Raw genomic sequence first — 11,483 nt, forward strand, 5'->3', positions numbered from 1 at the left:
GGCAGGAATAACTCGCGTGCTACTACGACGTAGCTAGGTTAACATACTATGTTCTGCTAAACTTTATCAGCTAAGGCTTGGAAGTAAGATTAAAGGAGCCAGCCCGGCTGGGCCGCTATTTTGATTGTAAGAGGTCTAAACGGCAAAATTCATCTTGGAGACAACCACTAGGTGGATGCGTATCTCTGTTTAAGTTTGTCGATATTATGAATTGCCACAAGTAACTGTGTGTCACTAGTTCCCTGTATTATTGAGAGCTAACAGACAATAATGCCAAGTAAGGACATTATTGTCTTGGCTTTATGGTCTGTTAGTTCCCATTAATATTGTGTCTAGCAAATAAAAACGAGCCCTTAAAAGTGATCTTTCCTCTAGTTCCCTGTATAGTATGATCCTAATCTTTTACTGCCACTATGCCGGTATTTCTATTGCCAGCTTTTATACGATATAAACTTTTAATTAAAGTCCGCTTTTTTAAAACTTGTCCAGCACATTTTTCTTCAAAACGCTGGTAGGGATCATGCATCGCCCCTGTTTTATGTAAACCTTTTTTTTTCGTAGGCGTGGATAAAGTTATTCACCATTTCTTACCAACTCATCAAGTGCGCAAAATACTTTGATGTGTACAATTTCCTGAAAAGAAACAAACAGGCTAAAATCTTTTAAATATATTATACATAAACGCCATGTTCCACTAATGTCGAGTGAGCCAACAAAGTTTATGTCTGCTTTATGATTAGTGAATTCAATTTTTTGCCTGTGTTGCTAAATATGGAACACGATATTTAGAAGCACCTGTGATGGAATTTCGCAGTTGCAACACGGGCATTTACGTGTATGATTCCAAAAACGAGTCAAAGATTTCAAATTAACATTTTTTGGGGGGGAGTTTGCCCAAAGGCATACATAGTTAAATATACAGATAGAGGCCGGTTTCCGCTATATACATCGACAGTGCTCTACCTTGAGGATAAATAAAAAAGATGCCTTTCTTTTGCAACCTATCCTTGACAACTTCGCTGCCTTTTTTTGCTGGAGGGCAAAAGTGAGCGAATCAAAGGCGTAACGATAGGCACCTTCTCTTGAATTGAGTTCTAGGAACAGCTAGCCCTAGGCCAAGGAACCTCCTCTCCGAATGGAACAAACGGCATCAGTTTTCTAATGCTAACTCCATGCCTCCCACAATGAAAGAGGTCGCACTAACCACTATACCACTGCCTTGCAGCTTTATGAATTCGCCAAAGTAGCTATGTTTGTCCACAAAATTTGACGGGCCCATATTGTTGGTAAAGAGAGGGAACATGAAAACGTTCACTCCAAGATCCCTTGCACCTCCCACTTTTCTCGCACTGAACAGTAAAATCTTTTGCCTGAACTAAAGAAGAGGACGAGAAGGAAAAGCTTCGCGCGTCAACATTTACTCACTCTCATTCTCTCTCATCCTATATCCGGCAGCTACCTAAAATTTCGCAGCTGCGCCCAAAGAAAGAAAATGAAGTAAAGTGGGGACGGATTGCCGTTAATACGATAACCTGTGTAACGAATCACAAGAAGTTCGGGGAGCTTTGGGGGAGAGGGGGGTAGCAGTCGTTATCTCGACCACGAGTCACAACAAAAAAAAATGGTAGAAGAACGCCTTTTTTTCGTGTTCCTTGACCTTCATACATATTTTTAAGTCTCACGGGGTACATTCGTGCCATTAAGTACCAGCAAACATAGTTGCGCTAAAACATACAGTCGATAATAAATACACACTCATATGGGAACAAATGAACGAAAAAAGAATGCAGCTTAACAATGTTATCCGCAAGGTGGCAGCGCATTTCAGATACCAGGCGAACTGCTCAGTACAGCATACAAGTGAATGGCATATTCTCTTCTAAAATATTGTTATGCCTAAAAAACGAGAACTCATGAGAATCTTCAATATTTATTCGTTGTGAACAAGATGCCTGTAGTTTTCTTTTTCTAAACGTCAGCTCTCCTTATAAAGATTCTTTTCCCGCTTCGCCTGGCGCTGCTTCTTTTTTTTTTTAAGAAAATATACGCGAGAGACAGTAGAAGATTCCACACTGAAGCTATTCAAATATGCCACAAAAACATTTTAAAAAGTTCAACACAGCAGGCAAGTGTACGAGACGGTCATCTCCGAGAAGTAGAGCAGGGTGGATAGGCGTGTGTTTGTATAGGTGACTGAAATATGTTTGTCTCTGCGTAACAGTATGGGGACATGTGGTCAGGATGTGTGTAACTGTTGATGGTTCTTGACATTTTTCACATGTTGTCTATGACACTTTTTGGAAGAACCTGTGTACCGCAAAACACGCAAAGCTGACAGGGCGCCTCGGTTGCGCAGTGGTTACTCCGTTGGGCTGTAGACCAGAAAGACGCGGGTTCGATGTCGGGATTTGGACGGAGGCGAAATACTAGATGCACGTCTGCTATGAGATCGCAGACACCGTTGACATACCACTGTTTTAGCATCTTTTTTTCTAAATGGTGTAATATCACGAATACACTCCCTTCCAACACCCTTGTTTAATTAAAGGAGGGTGAAGGGCATATCTTCGCAAATTACACCGCAAAATAATTATCGAAGCTTGCACTAAGCTGAGCCAGGCTTGAAAGAACGAAAGTGGACGATTCTGAAGATTAAACTTGTTTCTTGGCCTTAGCTAAGTGAGGCAGGTTGTTTCGACGTTGCTGCTAGGTCAATGCTTGGCCTTAGTGAGATTATGATTGGTCGCTTCGACGTTGATTCTCAGCCCAGAGAGGTTAAACCACAGACATTCACAGCCACGACACGGGCACGTTGTCGTTGGCGTAGGCTTTCCGTCGCTTCAGGGTCTACTCGCAGCCGCAGTTGCCTTTCCTGTTCCCATATAGTATTCTCGCGTTGTACGTATTCGGGGTCTTCGGCTCGCCGCCGTCGCTTCGCCGTCATTTATGGTGCAATCATCTGCATATCATACGTAACTTCCATTAATGTATTCTTCCGGGTTCGAGCAATGCGTCAAGGAAAAGGCCGAGAAACGGACGACACGAGCGCTGACTCTCAACCCCGCTGCACGTTTACCCGAAGATATTCATCTACCAACTCACCCAGATCGGCGTGTTAGTTCAATATAGCTTGCTGAATCATATGAATAGAAATGTACTATTCACTAGACCACCATAAAAGGGGAGCCAACACGGCAACCAAAGACGTTAATCTGATATGACGCCTGTATCATAGCAGGATATATGTAGTGTTTATTGTTTTCTTGCAAAATTAGACAGCCCGCACCAAAACCAGAATGGACGTTGTTGCACCGCCATTACGCCTGCATAGGCTCTTTTTCCAAACCACTTTATAGACCTGGCGTGCCTCTTTGGTGGAATACCAGATTGCCACGCCGAATGCTTGGGTTCGATTCCTGCGCGATACTAATTTTCATTTTTTCTATTCGTCGGGTCAACGCTACCGATGTCAGATTTTCTTAACGCTCTCGCATTTAAATTACCAATGTCTGCTCTCGCCGTTTCGAGGCAGATATAAACTGTCAATCACCTGTGGCGCATACCCGCACACCTCGGCGCGTGGTAAACTGGTATGTGCGCACGTGTCTGGGGGAAAGGGTTTGACGACGTACGCGACGGCATTTTCACGTTATTCAGGACCCGACAGTCATATTCGTCAAATGCTATTATCCTCCTATGCCAATTTCGGTCTACACCAAGTTAAGGAGGCGATCATGACAGCACCCAGATAGATAGATAGATAGATACGTGGACAGAAATGCTCAAAGTGCTGAATGTTCGCTAAATGTTATTGAAGGTACGACAGTAACGTATTCTTTAAGAAAGCGCAACATCGATCTTTCGCTTCCCGTTATACTTTTTAAGGTTGCCTAGTTATCGAAATGCCGGATTGTGTTGACTGTGTTACATGGACAGATGCCTTAGCGATGTACCTGTTTCACATACCTAACCATTTACGCACGGGCGTAAATGATCGTGCACGCCAAAAAAAAAAAACTAAATTTTCATGAGAACAGCATTGAATCTATAGTGACGTAGACAATAATAAATCACTAATGGGGAAAAATTATAATACACCAAATAACACGTTACCAGGCGTTGGTATTGACACCTTTGTGACTTTTCGTGCAGACACAATAAAAACCTCGTTCATTTTCAGCTGGCGTTATTCAGCGAGAAAAATACCGCTCCAGATAGTCAATGCTACTTCAGTGATTCTGTGCATAGGCATATTCTACTAACACTGCGAACACACGAACTTTAGATGTCAAGTTTAATGCGTAATAATTTTCTTCCGAATGGTGTAATCGTCGCTGCTTAGCTGCATTGAAGAGTGTATGCATGGGTATGTTGGTAATAAATGCAAGCAACAATTGTTTTGTGCAACAATCAACGCACATCTTATCAGAGGGCTGTGGTGGCGCGGTCCTCCGAGAAACATACTTGCATCGTTTTTATTAAGCCTTCCCGCAAGGCGGACCGATGTGTTGACAAAAATTATGTGCACAGGGTGACGATGCATTCATGCTTATTCTCCAAGAATTACAAATCAGTAGTTTTTTTTTTCAGGTTCGGAAATAAATAATTTCGTAAATTTGGCGTTACATTGTTAAGCATTATCGGTCCAAATAATGAGTAAAAGATACCACGCAAGGCGTTTTGAACAGCGTAACGAAAACATTGATCGGACAAGACTTACGCTCCGACTGCATAAAAAACGGTTAAGATAAAAACTAGATAACATTCAGATATTCTTCGTAGGGCCCTCCAACTTCGACGCGGTTCGGAATATTGATGCCCAAACGTTCGCGAAGCCTGACTTCCTCGGTTGGAGGAAATGGTTTTCGCTGAATTTTTATTGTTAAACGGGAGCAATGAAAACGTTATCTTGAAAACCTTAGCTCAGCTAATAACTGTTTGCTACAAACTCGGTTTGCGGGAAAGAAGGAAAGGCACGAGACGCAAGGGGGAGAGGGTGAACGATGCACAAGTGGAAAGCGAAAGGGGGTGGTGGGAGTTTAGAATACAAAAGCCATTGTGAGACGTTCTCTAACACCCAGGGTGGGTATATAAAAAGACGACGACTTGCCGGATTGTCACTCGACTTGCCACTTCTCAAGGTGTTCAGCATGGCTTCTCGCCTCGTGAACGAGCTCCTTCTCCGCCTTCGCCAACGGCAGCTACAGCCAATGATCATGCCACTGACAGCGGCCTTCGTGCTGGAGGCCTGCATGAGCCGCGGTGTCACGGAGCGCGTCGAACTTCTAGACATGGCCTGCGATGCCATAGAGTACGGGGCGGCCGTGTTCATGGAGTATGACGAAGATGGAGACGGGTGGATAAGGGACAGCGACTTGCAGGCAGCTCTGGAAACGTGCGGATTCACAGTCCGAGGGGAATACTTGACACGTCTGCGCGTGACATATTCCCATTACGGCTGTGTTTCTTACGACGGTTTCCTCAAAGCCTGCGCGTGCATCGCGAAACGTCACCGGTGAAGTCTCCTGTCCGCCGCACCTTAACGCTTCTGAAAAGGCCCTTTTCAGGGCCACCCGAATGTTGCATTGGCTGAGTCCGCCACTGGCGATCACGCTTCGTGTTACCCTCATAACTTTCTACTTATAATATACCTAGCTGCATTCAAGCGCGCAGCCAGGAATTCTTTTTTTTTTTTTGGGGGGGGGGGGGGGAGCGGGGGCACTTGCTGAAAGCCCTGACTATTTGAGAAAAACGCCTATTTTATTATTTATTTTCGGCCAAACAGCATCTGTCACAAAAATTTCGGGAGGGGGGGCAACCCCCCCCCCCTTGAAATGCGGGTCCGAAGCTAATTTTCGAAAGTGCGTGTCGTCGCTGAGTTGTCTGATAGCTTCGTTTTTATACATTGCAAAGAGGACTCGTCGCCAGGGCCCAGGAGGCGATCCCGGCCAGAGGATTCCTGGGCTGAGGGACCCTCCCACCTAGGGTACCCCGAGCTTACGAGCTCGGGAACACCGTTTCGGAAAATTAAAAGTTTATTTCATCATCATCATCTATAGGCCAGATTACTATACTACCACCCTTGTCCGCAAGAAATTACCCGCAAGATGCTCTAAACAAGGTCTACAACGGAGCATGTCAACTAGATAGGAAATCATCACTAGCTCAAAGGACCCCCGTAGCACAGCCCAACCAGCCGCCAGCATTCATAACCAAATACTCAAATGCGCTACCAAACATAAATAATATCGTCCGTAAGTATTGCCCAATATTGGCAAGCAACGAGCGCCTTGAAAAGCGTTTCCCGGAGTACCAAATGTCGTGTATCACCGCAATAGGAATTTTAAGGACATGTTAGTGCATGTAAAAGTAAACCCTCATTCTACTGCCCACATAACACCTTGCTCTCGTCCAAAATGTAAGACTTGTAAACACCTTCAAGATGACGTTATAGTTAAAAGCACCGGAAGTGATTACGTCCATCATATAAAACCTAGTTTCACCTGCATTAGTTCAAACGTTATCTACATGATCGAAAGTTCCTATTGTCAAAAGCGGTACATTGGCGAAACGGGACAACCTGTTAATGTTAGATTAAACGGGCATCGTGCGGACACGGCGAAGAAGTTACCCAAAGCAGTAGCACAGCATTTTAATGCAGCAGGTCACACTTTCGAAGATCACAATCTTTACATACTTCAGTGAAACTTCCTGCCCCCAAGGGACAGAAAATATACAGTCATACCTTATTCACAAGTTAAATACGCTCCAGCAAGCAGGTATTAACGTTTCTAAGGGGGCTCTTGAATCGATTCGGCATGGTACATACACAACGAAAACCAACGAGAGTTAAGCCCTTCTTCTAGGAATTTCGAACCTACTATTGTTAATATACCACGTGTTTCCACTCACAATCATTCAGCGAAACGTACACCCTCCCCTCTCCCGCCCCCCTCGCTTTTTTTTCCTTTTTTCCCGCCTTCCTTATGCCTGACACAGTTCGTCACGGCGGCCTCTCCCCCCCCCCTCCTTCCGCTCCCCCACTCTGGAGAGGGGAGCGGAAGGAGGGGGGGGGAGAGGAACGTCTGTTCGAGCACCCACCCCCTGTTTACGGATTTTTGCATCATCTTGTAGGCAAGTTTTATAACAGAAACCAAGGCTTATCTTCCAGAAAATGCACACATTACATAGGCGCTGTCAGAAAACGCTATGTTTATTGCTCAAATAAATATAAAGTTATAAATAAGCACAAATGACAGCATTAATGCCCATACGTATGCTCTTTACCAGCGGCGCCTTTTACTGGGTAAAATTCGCAAGTATATTTTTTTGTGGCTTAGTATCGCGCATGCTTTACGCTGTCTTCTTCCCGAAGTGCACACGCAGCACACGTGCGGGCAATGTTCTGCCTAACTTGTGTACACATGTGCTCGACGTTACGTTGTACTAACACAAATTAAAACGTTCAATAAATCAGCTGGCCGTTTGCTATATAATTACGTGGTTGCGATGGTGAGAAATGTAGTGATCAAGCTTGTGGCGACAGAAGTATTTTTGGGCGAGCCTGTGCACCCTTCACACAGCGTAACTTTTGTCATTTTTTCCAAGTGAACTATTATAACGAATACACTGCAAAAATTATGATGTTCCCCATGAAAAATTCCTAGAAAAGCTGAACAGATCGAATAGAGGGCCGCTATCATTAGCAAAAGTTTTGGGTCCATGGCCAACAGAAACCTTTCAAAACATTGCTGCATGCTCCCTAGTACAGTTTTAGAAGAGTCGGAAATATTAAAAAGATACTGATTCACATTTGTAATTATTCTTCCCATTGAGATACTTCTGCTCACATGTTTCGCGTTGCCTCTAGTGATTCAAGACAGCTGTGTTTAAAGTGCGCGCAAGGTCCCAGTGACTGTTGTGTGACCGCAATATACAAAGGACTGTGAGATGAACTCTTCGGCAAAGTGCGAACGTTTCCTGTGTATCTTGTGTGTGAACATTGTTGTCGACACGTGGACATTATGCATGACGTGAGAACATTCCTTCTAATAGGACATTAGGGAGTTTTAGCTTGAAGGTCTACTTCTTTACGTTACCGTGTTACCGGATACCGGATGGAATCTGCGAATGCGCGAACCTTTACGGAACGTAAACATTTGAGCAACGTAAACTACTCGCCGGATAGGCTTTACGTTCGCGGCCCTATCTCGCAAATCCACCTTTGTTCGTGGCTACTCGCGATATCCCCTTTGCGGAGACTCCAGCCGCCGAGTCAAAATAAGCCGAAGTGCGAGCGCCACTTACGATAACCTTATTTCAGACTGATTACCGAGGCTAGAGCGACCTAGAATACCGAATCCGCAAACGTGAGAGTCCTAAAGACGCTGACAGGCTAGATAGGTGGCGCCATCTAGCGGGGCCAAGGTGTACCATGCAAGCACAAAATTGTTATTGCAGAAACATCGGACATTCTACTTCCAATGTAAATGCCTTGCAGCGGCATAATTACAAATGACTTGCCTTGTTAATCATTTTTCCTCTCAAGTACACTAAGCGAAAACAAACGTGTCCATGATTGTGGTTGCGCGAAGCGTCACAAGATATCGACACCATCGCCCGGTATCCCGGTATTGCTACACCCCTTCGCTTACTCCAAGCGCTAATCACCTCTCTTATGATTTTGCCGCAGTGTAATTCAATATTATCGAAATTAAATGTAGTTTAAATGCAGTTAGCATCACCATTTAGTGGTTTGCGCAAACGTAAAAGTTTATGTTTGGGCAGCTAAAAACCTTTACTAAAACTCTAGTTCCGGTAAAACGGTAAACGAAATGCGGTAGAGGTAACGTAAAGAAGTATACGTTCAAGATAAAACACCCTATTGCCGTAATTGAATTTTACAATACTCTACTTTCATTTACAAGTTCGTGACGCAAATTGATAAGCCAGGGAAGCAGAGTAGCCGGAGCCATGTATAGGCACCAACCTCTCCTTAAACACATTCGATATAAAAATACGCCCTTCCCAGACCCTTATCTCCTTAAGGGGTGGGTGAACGTTAAATTTTGGAAAATTACACCCAAGAAATTGTTAGGGTGTAAGGACGGTTCGACGATTGTTACACCATTTATTTTGTTAAGAAGCATCGATACGTATCTTATGCCAGTGGATGCAGTGAGGACGAGGCCACATGGCAACTTTCCCGTGAAATGACCGATGTTTCGGCTTCTTCTTCATTTAACTGATCATTTGCCGATATATACCACGCCGTATACCACATTAAATATACCACACCACTATTTCCATTATACACCGCGTGTTCAAAAGGTTAGGTTAGGAGCGAGCGTTGTCCAATGCGAAAGAAAGAATAGCAGTAGGTAAGGCACGCCCACGCCAACTTTCGCTTGCCCCATTTCATCGACAGGGGAAGGGCTCCTGCAATTTTCGGGAACCTCTCCTTTACGTTGTGTTGCGAGGAATTACGGGGAATGCTTCTAACTTTCCAGGAATATGAAGTCGAAAGCTGAGTTGGACACATAGCAATGTGAAATAAAGCGTCAGACAGTACATTCTTTGCAGCGCCATGGCCGCCAAACGCGCGTCACATATTATTTAACAACCATACTGCGCTGCTGCTCTCGCGCATTAGGCGCGCTCATTTAATTTTTTTCACAGTTGCCTACAAAGAAATAACAAAGCATTATTGATTCGAAAGAGACCCCTATCCTCCCGCTGTACACACACTTAACAGGCAGAAACACGGTGGGCTGGCTTGGCGCCTCCTTCAAACAAACTTTACAAAATCTAACGGTATTGTATACGCCTTTATGTTACAACTATTTGAAGGAACAGTTGTCAAGCATTGATTACTTAGACGTTCTGCTGGATTACTGGGATCTTCTGCCAGATTTTTTTTATGTATACCAACTTTTTGCAAAAGAAAACCAAGCAGAAGCCAGAGCGACAACACCCACCGCCCTTCTTCCCCATGTACACACACAAAAAAGCTGATGTTTCAGCCTAATCTCAGCTGGGTTCACAGTTAGGCAAATATTGAAGCACTTGACTTCCACCTGACTAACAGGCGAAATACTGACGGGATATTTTCGTTTACATTCCACATGTACATTATACGTCTCAATTCTTCATTCTTTCAAATACTCGAATGCAAATTTTCAGATAATACTCATCATTGATCTTAAAAGAATTTCATTTCTCACCTTGCGATAAACGATACTTGCTTCTATATGTATCAAATATATCGAGTTATGTCTACAGATTCTTGCAAACACTAACCAACCACAGCAAACAAAAACGAAAAAAGAAAGAAAAACTGCCTTGTGTATTTCTTCTAGTGTCTGTTGTGACTTCTAATAGAGATATGGAATTGCTGAATGTATGGTGGCTCATATTGTTGGGGATGGCTATGGAATACGTGTTCTCATTTACTCATTGAATTATTTTTGCTTGCTTTCTGGGATTCCTTGAAAACCATTAAGAAGTTTCCGAAAAAAAGAACAGAACCACTCAATAAGAACCTAAAGTTCACAGGCGTTCAATTGTCAGTTTTGCAAGGGCACATGAAAAAATGCATCCACCTCCCCGAAGGGAATCGTGAGGAAATGCGAATGCATCTCTTGCGCCGAGAGTACACGGCGTAGTAATTTTAATGGCATAAAGCTGGACACATCGACGCGCTCAAGTGTCTCCCTTTTGGGCGCCTCTTTCAACGAACGCTTCCTACGTGCGTTCGTAATGACTTCAGGATGTTGCCACCGCCTTCAATGCAGCACAAAGCGTTTAGAACGCGCTGTTTTCAGGCTGTACCAAGACAGCTCAAACGCTACAAACGCGTTTCAAACGCACTGCATTGAGGCGGTGGCGCAGAGAGGAGAGAGAGCGAACGGCGAGAGAAGGAGCGGCGAAACACTGCACCTACCCTCTCCTACACTCTATACACACACGCGGGAGCTCCGCCGAGCTCCCGCGATGCGAGCGCCCTCGCACGCCAGAACGCGCTCCTCCTCTCCACTCAATCTCCGCTACTCCGCCCACCACCTGCTCCGGTTGCGAGGGGCGAGGATAAGCGCGCGCGCCCGCAGCTGTTGGAATTAAGATTTTTTTTATCTCGTGTTTAGCGTCCCAAAACCACGATATGAATTACCAGGACGCCGTAGTGGAGGGCTCCGGGAATTTCGACCACTGGTGTTCCTTTAACGTGCACGTAAATCTAAGCACACGGGCCTCCAAAAATTTTCGGCGCCATCGAAAATGCAGCGCCGCGGCCGGGATTTGAATCGCGCGAACCTTCGGGTCAGCAGGTCGAGCGCCATAACACTAAACCACCGTGGCGGGGCAGCTAGGGAGAGGGAGTGAGGGCGGAGAGGCGGCGCGGACACCGACCGACGCCTGACATAGCACGACAAAGAATGCATTCGCAAAAAATGCTGCTGTTCTCTGTCCATTGTTAGGCGGAGTTT

The sequence above is a fragment of the Rhipicephalus sanguineus genome, chromosome 7 (genome assembly GCF_013339695.2).
Source record: "Rhipicephalus sanguineus isolate Rsan-2018 chromosome 7, BIME_Rsan_1.4, whole genome shotgun sequence".
NCBI classification, from domain to species: Eukaryota; Metazoa; Arthropoda; class Arachnida; order Ixodida; family Ixodidae; genus Rhipicephalus; species Rhipicephalus sanguineus.